Below are 13,728 nucleotides of genomic sequence, written 5' to 3'. Positions count from 1 at the left end.
ACAATAAGCATTACCTGTAGATATTGCTCACTGTATCTATACATAGTTCTGTAGACAGTACCATCATCACTATTATTTTTATGTCCACTTTTCAACCATGCTCGCATGTCAGACAGAATTCATCAAGGCAGATTTTTTATTGTTGGATGCACTTTCTGTTACCAACCCTTACTTGTTTACAAGTATGTGGCTTTTATTCCAGAAGTATTCAGAAATGCAGAGGGCTAGTCATAATGTCAGCAAGGAATATCCAGAACATCATCAATTCATTAAACTGAAAGGAATGTCCACAACATCACCAATTTATGCACACATGCATACACACACCTTTTGTATTACATTTATTTTTCTATACTTGCATGGATTAAATGAATATGTTACTGAGGCATTGTTTTACAGTCAGATGCCCTTATTGTCACTAACCCTTACCTGTCTTTCAAATAAGGGATCTCTTGATCTATACAACTTTGAAGGCATGAAGTGAGTGACTGATTTACAGTTTCCATGTAACAAATTCATTCACAAGGTATTGCTCAGTTCCAGATTATAGTAGAAAACACTTGCTCAAGCTGCTGTGCAGCAGGAATGAACCCAAAACTATACAGTTGTAAAATGAACTTCTTAACCACACAGACCTACCTGATAATGACCCTCAGAGAAAGGGGAGATAATTCCAAAAAATTTAGAATTAATCCTTCAAAGTTAATTTACCTTTCTTAGAAAGACACTCTAATATTTGTTTGCAAATAAGAAGTACAACTACAATGTTAGGGACAGGAAGGGCATCCTGCTGTAAAGCAATACTTCAATAATATATAAACCATACAAACACGGGGGGAAAAAATGCATGTAAAAATTAAAGACCAAATATTACAGTGATATTTAAAATGCGTTAAAATACCATAAAACCAAATGTAATCTTTAAAGACAGTTGTAGTGATCTTTGTTAATTTCAAAAGTGTAAATAAAACCAGTTAAACTGAAAATGTGTATGTGCACAAATGTGTTATTAAAACACAAAAGAAAAGAAAAAAACAGTTTGAATATTTCATAGGGTTCCATATTTTGGACATTTATTTCATCAAAAAAATTATAAAAAAAAAAAACAACAATAATATTGATTGCTTAAGGCACAGTGAGAAGTTATCAGTGACAACATCATTACAGTTTGTTGTTGGTTAGCATAAAAAAAGTTCAAATTTCAATAATAATAATAATAATAATAATAATTCTTCCTATTATAGGCACAAGGCCAGCGATGTTTTAGAAGGAGGGAAGTCAATTACATTGACCCCAGTGCTTAACAGGTATTTATTTTATTGATCCTGAAAGGTTGAAAGGCAAAGTTGATCTTGGCAGAATTTGAACTCAGAACATAATGAGTCAGAAGAAATACCACTAGGCATTTTGTCTGGCACACTAATGATTCTGACAGCTCACTGACTTATAATAATAATAATGATAATAATAATAATAATAATAATAATAATACTATTTTCCAACATGGTACAAAGCCAGATATCTAGGATGTGAGGTTAGTCAATTAAAGCTAACCCAAAACTTCACTGGTACTTTATTTATTAACCCCAAAAGGAGAAAAGGCAAAATTGATCTCAGCAGGATTTGAACTCAGAAAGTAAAAAGTTGCAACAAAATACAGCATAGGCTTTTGATCTCATGCTCTAAAGATTGTGCCAATCCAAAATAATGACAACATTTTTTTGTTTTTGGTGTGGCAGAAAACTGCTCTTCTTAGGAAGAGGTATACGTTGCCTGCATTGACCCAAATATATAATTAATACTATTCACCCACCCCTCAGTAGTGGTATTTGAACCTGAGACTAAGAGGATGAAGTATTTAGTTAAGCACAGCAGTCTTGGTCATTGAATAAGCATAAGGTCAAATTTTACAAGATGGTGGGGTAATTGAAACAACCCTATACACACACACACACACACACACATACATACATAAGGAGTATCATAAGGAACATATTGAATAAATGTGCTTGCAAGTTACTTGCATTTAAAATGTGACCCAATATTACAAGACACCCTTTTTGTGCAAGTGTGTGTGTCTAATTCCAAATGATTGAGAACCATTTTGCTAGCTGGAACAAGCTGGGACTATAATCAGTTATATTTAATCTCTTTAGTACTACAATGAGCATTATTCTTCGTGTAACTACAATTATTATCAATATCATAATTATTGTAATGCAAATACATACAAGCATTATATGTGTGTGTGTATGTATATATGCAATTAGTACAGAACAAAGCCTCTCTTCGATCATTTCTAGTAATGAACAGTTCCAATTAAGATAAAAATAATATATTCAAAATTAATTTAAAATGTATGAAAATAATTATTTAACCAGATCTGTTGACATGAAGTTAGTGATTCCTAAAACAATTATTCAATGTTGATAAGATAATAATAATAATAATAATAATAATAACAATGATGATTTGTTACATGAGCACAAGACCAGAAAATTTGGTGTGTGTGGAGAGGAAGTACATTTAATCATGTTGACTTCAGCAGGATTTGAACTCAAAATGTGAGGAGACGCAACTAAATACTGCAAGGTATTTTGTTTGTTGCCTTTATGTGTTCTGCCAATCTAATGTTAATGATAACCCTTTCTAATTTTGGCACAGGGCCAGCAATTTAGAGAAGGGGAAGTTGATTAAATCAACCCCAGTGCTTAACAGGTATTTATTTTAGCGACCCTGCAAGGATGAAAGGCAAAGTTGACTTCAATAGCATTTGAACTCAGAACAAAGACAGACAAAATGCTTAGTGGCATTTCATCAGTCTTTGCATTGTGAGTCTAAATCTACTAAGGTCAACTTTGCCTTTCATTTTTATGGGGTCAATAAAATAAGTATCAGTTGAGCCTTGTGCCGAAATTTGAGATCATCATTATTATTATTATTATTATTATTATTAATATTTCTAATATAGGCATAAAATCAGAAATTTGGGAGATGAGTTTTATTATTTAAATTAACTCTAATACTTCACTGATACTTTATTTCATTAACCTCAGACAGCAGATGAAAAGCAAAGTTATCTTGGCTAGATTTGAAAACAAAAAAGGGAAAAGCAGAAATGCCAGGCATTTTGTCTAAGTTTGTGACTTTGCCAGTCAACCACTCTAAAATTAATAATGATCTCTAAAATTGGTAGAAATACCTGCCTGGTACTTTATCTCATTGACCCTGGGAGAATGAAAAGAAGAGTTGGCCTTGATGGGATTTGAACTCAACTGTAACTGATTACCACAAGGTATTGTGTTTGGCACTAACAATTCTGCCAAGTCAATAATAATAATAATAATAATAACAACAACAACATGACATGGAAGACCTAACAGGAAAACAGGTGATTGCAAAAGAAAAAGAGAGAGAAAAAAAATTCACAATACAAATATATTATGAATGAAAAAAAAAAAAAAGATAGAAACATTTAAGTTTATGAAATGAAATTTAAAAGAAAAAAATGAAAAGGTTGTAGAAAAAAGTATACAAAATAAGAGAGGAGGGGCAATAAATAAATAAATAAATCAAAGAATGTCAGTTCATGTTGCATTTTATAACAATTTCAATTGAGTGCATGTATATATGTCTGATGAAACAATTGGCACAAAAGGAAATTCCACATTATATATATATATATATATATATATTTATATATATATATATATTTATATATATATATATATATATATATATATATATATACATATATATATATATACATATATACGTACATGCATACATACATGTACATACATACATATGTACCTACATACATACATACATGTGTGTATATATATATATATATAAAATATAATAGTTGAGGAAATTTCAGAAATAAGCAGTTATTGACAAAATATAATAAGCACCATAGCCATCTCCTTGTAAAAACTTTTTTTGGTCTTTTTTAATTGTCAATTTTTTTTTTCTCATTTTAAAAATTTTATTCTTCCTATGATTTTTGTTTGCTTTTAAATGTAAATACTTAAAAATAATTTTTTTTAAAAATGTAACAAACTATGAGTGGCCAAAATCTCAAGCAGATTCTTATATAATGCAGCTTTAACTGTATTGTTTGATTCACTGCATTTGTCTAAACAAGTTACCTTCAAATCAGTAATGGTGTGCTAAGCCATAAACTTGCACTCACATAAAACATACTGAACTTTGAAAACACTGTTTAACTTAGGTGTACCATGGCCTTTTACGGATCCATCTGATAGTGTAGCCAGAGTCAACACGGATCTTGATTGATGCAGCTTCTGCAGCACGCACAGTTTCTTTGACTGACTGCATTAAGTTCTGTGCATTACCGACTAACATCTCTGTTGCATCTTGGTCTTCTTGAGAACCTGGAAAATAGATGCATTAATTTGTTTAATATTTAATATATATATTGTATTTCTTGTTTCTTTATAAGATATGCTTCAACTCAAATCAACAAAGACCCGTAATATGTGAAAAAAGAAAAATTGCCCTGATTCATTAGACTTCAAAAAACCTGGGATTTGCATCCAAGATTTAATTCAAATGCTTAAGCCCAAAACATATTCTGGATGTAAATCAAATATTTCAGTCTAGGATAGCAATTCTGGACATCAGTTTTGCACACCAGTTTAGAAGAGGACTTTAGATAAAGAGTTTGGGAAAGGAGAAAGCAAAGACGGTTGACTGGTCATGAAGTGAACTGATTAACTATAGTTTATGGGTTCCAACCTTAACAATCAATGCAGTGTATTTGAAATCAGAATAAACTGTCCATTACAAGGACAAATAATAAGTTTTATTTAAGACACGCATCTTTAAAAAAAATGTCTCAACGAATGTTAAGAACTATTGAAATATAAATAATTTGAAAGTAAAATTTCTAAAACATAGCATTTCCTAGTTCTAAACAGCATTTAGGGGTTAATCAAAAGAGGTTACTGCAAGAAAATACTCAGTAATCATATACAGCAGGAAGTATTTAAGGTTCTCTTTATCAAATTTAATCTACATATTGAGTCATCCCATAAATAATGCATTTTTTAATACATCTTTTATTTATCAAAATTAAGACAAATGAAGTTCTGTTTTAATCTAAAAATATACTCTCCTTCATTTTCTACAATGCTCTTCCCTCTCTCTGGTAGATTTGCAAGGCTCCTCTTCCAAAATTCACTTGTCCATGACAAAAAATACTCCTCCAGCACTGTTCTTACCTTGTCTATAGAATTCATATTTTTTCCGTCTAAATGATTTTGAAGACTGCAGAATAAATGATAATCAGATGGTGTATTGTCCAGTGGACATGGTGGGTGGGGTATTGTTTCCCATTCAAACTGCTCCAGCCTTTGGAATGTCATCCTTGCTGTATGTGGCCGAGCATTATCCTGATGGAAGAACACCTTTCGTCTTGAAACCAAAGATGGTCGTTTTTCTTCTAGCGCTCGCAGTAGATCTTTGTTATCATTTGGTTTGAGTTTAAAAGTTCAAAGTTGATTAAACCTTTCATATCCCACCAAACAGATAACACCACCTTACATAGAAGACCTTCTTTAGCCTGGAGTGCCAGTGTTTCTCCTTTCCCTACCCACTGTCTTCAGAGCTTGACATTTTTATAGAGAACCCATTTCTCATCCCCAGTCATTATTCGGCCCCCCCAAAAAGTTCATTTGTGAGACGTGACAGCAAAGAAGGGCACACATTCACTCTCTGCATGCGATTAGACTCAGAAAGTTTGTGAGGGACCTATTGACCCAATTTTCTGACTTTTCTGATGTTACGCAAGTGTCGATGGCTGGTTGACTGACCGAATCCAAGCTTCTCTGCTAGTTCCTCAACAGTTATGATGGGATTTTGTTCCACCAGGGTTTGCAGGGTATCCTCATTGAGGTCTACAGATCTTCCAGAATGAGGCTTGTCTTCTAGGTTGTAGTTTCTGGCTCAGAATTTCTGGAACCACTGTTGACACTGGCTTACATTTATTGTCCAATCCACATATACTGCATTAATATTCCTCATACTTTCCATTGCATTGTTGCCTTTATTGAACTCATAAAGCAAAATAAGCCGAATATGCTCCTTTGTCATTTCCATTACAGATTTGAAAAAATAACTTAAAATTGAACTGCACTCTTCAAAACTTGCTCTAAGAATAAGTACAAGGTAAAATTACTGCCTGCTTTTATAACAAGTTGGTGCAGGTAGTGTATCCCATCCCTCTCTGACTTTTAGTTCATGCAATTGAAAAAAATCACATTATTTATGGTATGACCCAATACGTTTGCTATGTTTTTCATTTACATTCATATAACTACTGGATTTTTAATTCACTCTGGATGGTTGATATAAGAGACAGTATTATAATAAATAAAACATGAGCAAGAAGTTTATTGTAAAAACAAAATACACATTTTGTACACTCTCTTTTTATGAGAGACTGGGAAGCTATCGGCCATTCAGCAAGAAAATGTAAAAACTCTCATTTCAATTTTACTGTTTGCTAATAATAATAATTTTTTCTACTAAAAACACAAAACTTGAAATTTTGGGGGAGGATGTGAGTCGATAACATCAACCCCAGTATTCAACTGGTACTTATTTTATCAACCCCAAAGGGATGAAATGCAAAGTTAACCTCTGTGGAATTTGAACTCAGAGTGTAAAGATGGACAAAATGCTGCTAAGCATTCTGCCTGGTGTGCTAACAATTCTGCCAGCTCACCACCTTAATAATGATAATGATCTTTTAAACAAGAGGCATAAGACCTGAAATTTTGGGAGGGAGGTCAATTACATCGACCCTAGTACTTGCCTTATGCTTATTTTCTAGCCCCCAGAAATGATAAAAGGCAGAGTGAATCAATCTCTGTGAACTCAGAATGTAAAGGTACACAACTAAATAGGCATTTCATTCACCACTATACCAATCCTGCCATAATAATTTCTTACATAGATGTAAAGCTACCAATTCTGGGAATAAAGTTAGTCAAGTGACTTCAACGCTAGTACTATATTTTATCAATCCAATTTAGGATGAAATATTGAATTCTAATATGAGCACAAGGCACCAAATTACATAGAGAGAGTACCAAGACAAAAAAAAAGCAAAATTAACGCTGGTAGGGTTTGAACCTTAAACATAAAGGGAGATAACCGAATTACTACAAAGCATTTTGTCTGACTGCCTACCAATCACACCATAATATCATTCATGTATCTGATTTGATTTGAAAATATGGAAGTAACTATACAAGATATAAAATTCAATATAATTACATAGAAAAGTAAAAATAAAAATAGCTGATCTCAATGCAACATTTAATGTGCAAAGCAGACAACTACGTATTTTACCATCTGCATTGAACTCTCATCATGGACAGGAAGGAAGTCTAAATACTCAAACTTTGGGTAAAAGAATGCCAGAAACTAAGATATTCTAAATGGGTTCAAATACTAAATGCTGTTAATAAATCTAACAAGGGAAGATATCTTGGGGGGAAAAAGGAGGGTGGGATTAAATAAAATATTTGGCTAGGAACAAGCTATACACATCAATTCTTAAAAAGGGTTGTAGGTTTCTCATAAAAATAAGCATGGAATAAAACAAGCTAAACAATTTAAAACTAAAGAAAACAAAGTTTTGTAAAAGACAAAAGAATATGGATTATATCGATCAAATATAGATACATTTAGCATTTTATTTATATAGCTCAATCAATAAATGCATTATTCATCAATTGATGAATAATTAGCCCTCTTGTGGTAAGGGGACAGGAAGAAACAGGTGGGCAAATATTCATGCCTTTTCCCAAGGGCTTAGCAAAATGAGTACGGCAAAGCAGGCCTATGACAAGGCACCAAGCTAAGCCATTATAGACCCAGCTTACCCACAGCCAAACCATTTACGATAAAGCACTTCGAGAAAGAAAAGCTGCAAAGGGAAATAACTCTTTCCTTTCTTTCTTTTTTCCATTAGTAAATTATTACAAAAGTGATTCAAGACCCGAGAGCTTTGCGGAAGCATTTACCGAACTAACGAAACTCTCATTCCTCGAGTCACATTTTATAACTTTTCTCCAATTAAAAATGTAATAATAAAAAAAAGGGGTATATAATTTTAATATTTCTAATTAGCAGAAAGTTGAGTTCTATTTCTTGTTTGTTTTCCCAAACCTCTGTGTGTGTGTGTGTGTGTGTGTGTATTAAACTCTATATAATGTCAATTATATATATGAGGCAAAATAAAGATAGGATTGCATGCAGCTGGGTGGTGTGGACAAAAGAATGCGTTTTCGCAGGCATATAACACCCTCACACAAACCCCAACTCTTTTTCAAATCAGAAAAAAAAAAATAAATAAACTCATATTAAAAAAAAATAACTGCAAACTGTTCAGCATGCTTCAACAGTACTTACTTGATTCTGTGATCCCCAAGCGGCAGTGAATATAAACGGCAAAGTGTTAATAGCAAGAAATTATGGCAACATCACAATGGTATCTTAAATAACACTGTTAAGTGTGGGTGTGTAGCATTTTTTTTTTTTTTTTTTTTTTTTGCTTTTGTAAAGATATTTTATTAGACACACTGCTGCCCAAGTCAAGAAACAAAAGATGATGATTAAACTGTTTTATTACGCACAAACACACTCATAGAATTTTGGAGTTGTTCCGTTTTCTTTTTAATCAAACACATTATGTAAAGTGGTGGCTTTCAACCATTTTTTGCCTTTGATTCCTATTTTACTCAGATGAATCTTCAAAGCCATCCAGTATTTAAAATATCTTGTTATATTTTTTATAATTAGATATTATTAGGAATTGTATTTTAAAAACATGAAACTATTTTGTGTATTGTAGAAGTATAAATAATTTATCTGCAAATAAACTTTAACAACAAAATATTATATGGACTTCCAAGGATCAAATGGACTCTTGAGGATCCAAAACCACTAAAGTAATAATCACTGTGTGTGTCTGAGAGAAAGATAGAGAGAGGGGGAGGAATCAGGTCTTACAAAAATGTAATTCAGAGAAGTTAATGTTCATTGAGAAATAACATAGTAACATGTAAATAGTTGTTTCTCATTTAGGCACGAGGCTAACAATTTTTAGGGTAGGCAGTTTGTCAGTACCATAGACTCCAGTGTGGAGGCGCAATGGCCCAATGGTTAGGGCAATGGACTCATGGTCATAGGATTGCGGTTTCTATTCCCAGACCGGGCATTGTGAGTGTTTATTGAGCGAAAACACCTAAAGCTCCACGAGGCTCCGGCAGGGGATGGTGGCGAACCCTGCTGTACTCTTTCACCACAACTTTCTCTCACTCTTACTTCCTCTTTCTGTTGTGCCTGTAATTCAAAGGGTCAGCTTTGTCACACTGTGTCACGCTGAACATCCCCGAGAACTACGTTAAGGGTACACATGTCTGTGGAGTGCTCAGCCACTTGCACGTTAATTTCACGAGCAGTCTGTTCTGTTGATCGGATCAACTAGAACCCTCGACGTTGTAAGCGACAGAGTGCCAACAACAACAAGTGACCCCAGTACTTCACTGGTACTTTATTTTATTGACCTCAGAAGGACAAATGGTAAAGTAGACCTTGACAAGATTTCAACTCAGAATTAACATATGATATGACTCCAAAGAGATGAAAGCTCAAAGCTGGCCCTAGCAAGATTTAATATATAGTGATCTCCAGTTCATTTTCTGAAATATATAGTTTGCTTCAGCCTTATTTTAAGTTCACCACTGAAAGTATTTAAAAGAACAGAACCAATGAAAGTGTCCACTTATGGTCCAACAATATGCCAGAAATAACAACCAAATCTCTCCCTCTAATCATACTTCTATCTAAGAAAAAAGACATCAAAAAATGTGTTCAAATTGTGTCATGCAAAGAGGTCATGAGTGGAATACTTTTGAACATCAGTTGCCTCAGTCAGAGCTGACCTGGGGCTAAATAACAGCTAAAGACAAGAGTCAAAGTAATTTTTTTTATCTTGAATTATAGTTAATATTTGAAGAAAATAACTAATTAAAGTAAAGAGAGAGAGAACAGTTGTTTTGTTGAATATAGAAGAAATGTAAATTTATATAATAATTCTCATAACAGAATGTAAATGCATTTAGAATCATTATACCTTGTACAAGTAAGTATACAAACTAAAGTATCTGGAATAAGTAAACTGGCAAATATACCTTTAGTCTCTCTAGAATGAATATATATATATATATATATATATATATATATATATATATATCATCAGTTGTGGCGTGCAAGAGAGACGATTGCGCTGGTATGGACATGTGGTGAGAATGGAGGAGGATAGCTGCGTGAAAAAGTGCCACACCCTAACAGTTGAGGGAACCCGTGGAAGAGGTAGGCCCAGGAAGACCTGGGCTGAGGTGGTGAGGCAAGACCTTCGTACATTGGGCCTCACCGAGGCGATGACTACTGACCGAAACCTTTGGAAATGTGCTGTGCGTGAGAAGACCCGGCAAGCCAAGTAAGATCGTTGCCAGTGCCCCTGGACTGGTTCTTGTGCGGGTGGCACATGAGATGCACCATTTTGAGCGTGGCCGTTGCCAGTACCGCCTGACTGGCTCCTGTAGGATTTTCGAGCGAGATCGTTGCCAGTGCCCCTGGACTGGCTTGTGCGGGTGGCACATAAAAGACACCATTTCGAGCGTGGCTGTTTTCGTGCGGGTGACAAGTAAAAGCACCCACTACACTCTCTGAGTGGTTGGCGTTAGGAAGGGCATCCAGTTGTAGAAACTCTGCCAAATCAGACTGGAGCCTGGTGTTGCCATCCGGTTTCACCAGTCCTCAGTCAAATCGTCCAACCCATGCTAGCATGGAAAGCGGACGTTAAACGATGATGATGATATGTGTGTGTATAACATTAAGATTCAGTTGAATTAGGTACTTAAGTTGAAACACCAAGTCAGTCTGGTATTGTCTGCACAGCTCGAAGTTAGTTGAATAAAAAGCAAATAAGTAACAAGAATGTCCAGGTATTAGTGTATTCTTTTATTCTCTAGTCCTGATAAAAGATTTTCTATAAAATTATAATGGGTTATCCTATATGTTGAAAGCCTGTATGGTCTTATTTCAAATTGATGTAATGCTTGCATTGATCAATTAAATGGAGCTGCTTGAAATGGTCATAATGCACTAATTCCTGGACATCCTTGTTACTTATTTGCTTCATATATACATATATAAATATATGTATGTTCATTATTTTTTTATGCCCTATAAATTCCATATCATTTCCAGTAATTTGGTATGTATGTATGTACATATAAATATACATTATATATATATATATATATATATATATATATATATATATATAAAGTGAACTAGTCCTACCAATTATTGATAAATAAAGTCATACCTTAAAACAAAAATCTTGGATGGATAAATTAGTATTTTTTCTTTTTTTTTTTTGGTTAACTGTTACATTATTTATTAACTGTCATTAAACACTACATGGTAAATAACTATTATTAAACAAACACTTGGTTTCTTTCCACTACTGCTTATATGTGGTGGTTACGTGCAACTGATTAGAGCTACATGAAATATTCTGAGAGTTTGGATTTTACTGTTAGACTCAGATGTGCTTTAGAATTTACTGAAATGTGTTCATTTATTCTCTTAGTTAATTGATTACCATTTGTTTTAGATTACAATTTAGTAGAACTAAACTACACTAAACATATCAATTTAAACAACATTCAGCTTAAACATTCATTTCATATTCACATCTTCACACACACATCAACACAAAGACATACAAAAGGTACACATATAAACATACTCTCACAGCACTCACAGGTTCACATATATGTATGTATGTTAAAATAACATAAAATGATATTAGTAGTTGGCATGGCATAACATGGCTTTTGTGTGGAGACTTTTGGTAGAGATTTTTTCTTTTTTTTTTTTTGCAGCTATGTTCAAACAAACCATGCACAAAAGTGTCAAGAAATGAGAAGAAATTACCACAGGCAATCTCGCTACCATCAGGTGCTGGAATTGGCTCTGGAGAATCAAATATGGTAATATATGATTTTTGGGAAATTTGGATTATACTACTTGGCGTTTTGTCAAGCCTCCAAATTCACAAAATGAAGAGAATTCAGTCAAAAGTAAAAAAAAAAAGACTACCCCTCTTTTGTTCTTTAAAAGCTTTAATTAAACAGCAAGTAATAAACAACAATAATAACAAAGATATTCAAGGAAGCATGAAATTTACAAAAATAAGAAATAAAAAATTGATGAAACAGTATCATATCATATTGGTAATTAAAAGTGACCCTGGCTTCAAAATTGAGGAAAGACGTGTTGATTATATCAATCCCAGTAATTTTATTGGTGCTGTATTTTATGACCCAATCTCTCCCAGAAGGATGAAAGGCAAAGTTGGCCTTGACAGCATTTGAAATCAGAAGAAACAAAGAATGGACTAAATACCAAAAGATATAGTTTCTCCTGTTCTACTAAGTCTGCCAATCCATTATCAGTGGTTAGAATTTAAGAAAGAAAAATTATATTCATGTTCAATTAAGAATATACCCTACATATCTTGAATAACTCTCTGGGAACTACAAACAACTCTGATTTGAATGAGTTGGTTGTGCTTAAGAGGGAGAGGTCATAAGAAAATTGCCGAAATAAAACTGTTGTAAAATAAAGCATTGTAAAATGAAGTGACAAATATAACCCAACCATCTGAAGGAGAATAACCTCATTGGCAACAGCAAATGCATATGATCAGTAAATTGGTCACTGAGATGTAATTTTCTCAGATAGCATGAGTAACAAATCTTTCTCTCAAAGCATAAGGCTGTCCCAGTATCATAAAACAAATTTACAGCATCTGAATCAAAAGCATACAACCTTTTCATCGTAAATACTGTGCTTAATTAATACATACTACAGAAGACTTGTGAATCTTTCTTTTGTGGCCTTTCTCTGTCTAAATACAGTCAGTTCATTTGACTGTGCAACGTATCAAATGTACAAGTAAATGTTTTATCAGCCCAAAGGAGGAAAGACAATGAGAACTTAAACAGAATTTGAAAATTTGATCAGTGAGGCATCATATCATCATATTTTTTTCTATCTTTCATGCTCACATAAGTTGAATAGTTCGACAGGAACTACACCAAGCTTCCATGTCTGCCAAAGCAGACATTGGAGCTTGGTACAGTCCTCTAGCTTTGCAGAGAATACTGAGGGCTTTTTTGAGGAATGCTACTCGTGAGGTTGCCAAGTAACTTTCAAGACAAGATCCTGCAACTGAGTGGAGATGTTGTATTGAGTGGGGTGACTTTATTTCAGGTGTTGAGAAGTTCAACTATGATAGAGGGACAAGCAAGTATTTTGATGAAAAGTGGGTACATAGCTTCCTAGTTAGAAAGAAAACAGAGGGTGAGGACATCAGGAGGATAGGCAGTACCCATGATCCTTTACAGAGCCTTTGAGACTAGTGGGAGGGAGGTACCATTAAACTGGAAACTTTGCTTGAATGCTTGCAACAGAGTGGACTCTGCTAAAGGCACTCAAGACACAATAAAATACAATAAAACATTCAGAGCAGGGCTCTGTTGCCTTAATTTAAATATGTACATTATATATATATATATATATACAATGTATATAACCTCAGCTATCATAAATAGT

The 13,728-nt window shown here is 33.7% G+C and overlaps 1 long non-coding RNA gene across 1 annotated transcript; it reads right to left on the bottom strand.

The window, feature by feature from the left end:
- Positions 1-1,038: 1,038 nt before the first annotated feature.
- LOC149134695 (uncharacterized) lies at positions 1,039-13,728 on the bottom strand. The gene is made up of 2 exons (XR_016242630.1): positions 12,046-13,728; positions 1,039-4,397 (listed from the first exon to the last, which is right to left on the bottom strand). It is a non-coding gene; the product is annotated as an uncharacterized LOC149134695 (long non-coding RNA).

Source organism: Octopus bimaculoides, chromosome 7, assembly GCF_046866305.1.
Source record: "Octopus bimaculoides isolate indiv1 chromosome 7, ASM4686630v1, whole genome shotgun sequence".
Taxonomy (NCBI): domain Eukaryota; kingdom Metazoa; phylum Mollusca; class Cephalopoda; order Octopoda; family Octopodidae; genus Octopus; species Octopus bimaculoides.
This window is presented reverse-complemented; position numbering and strand designations above follow the sequence as displayed.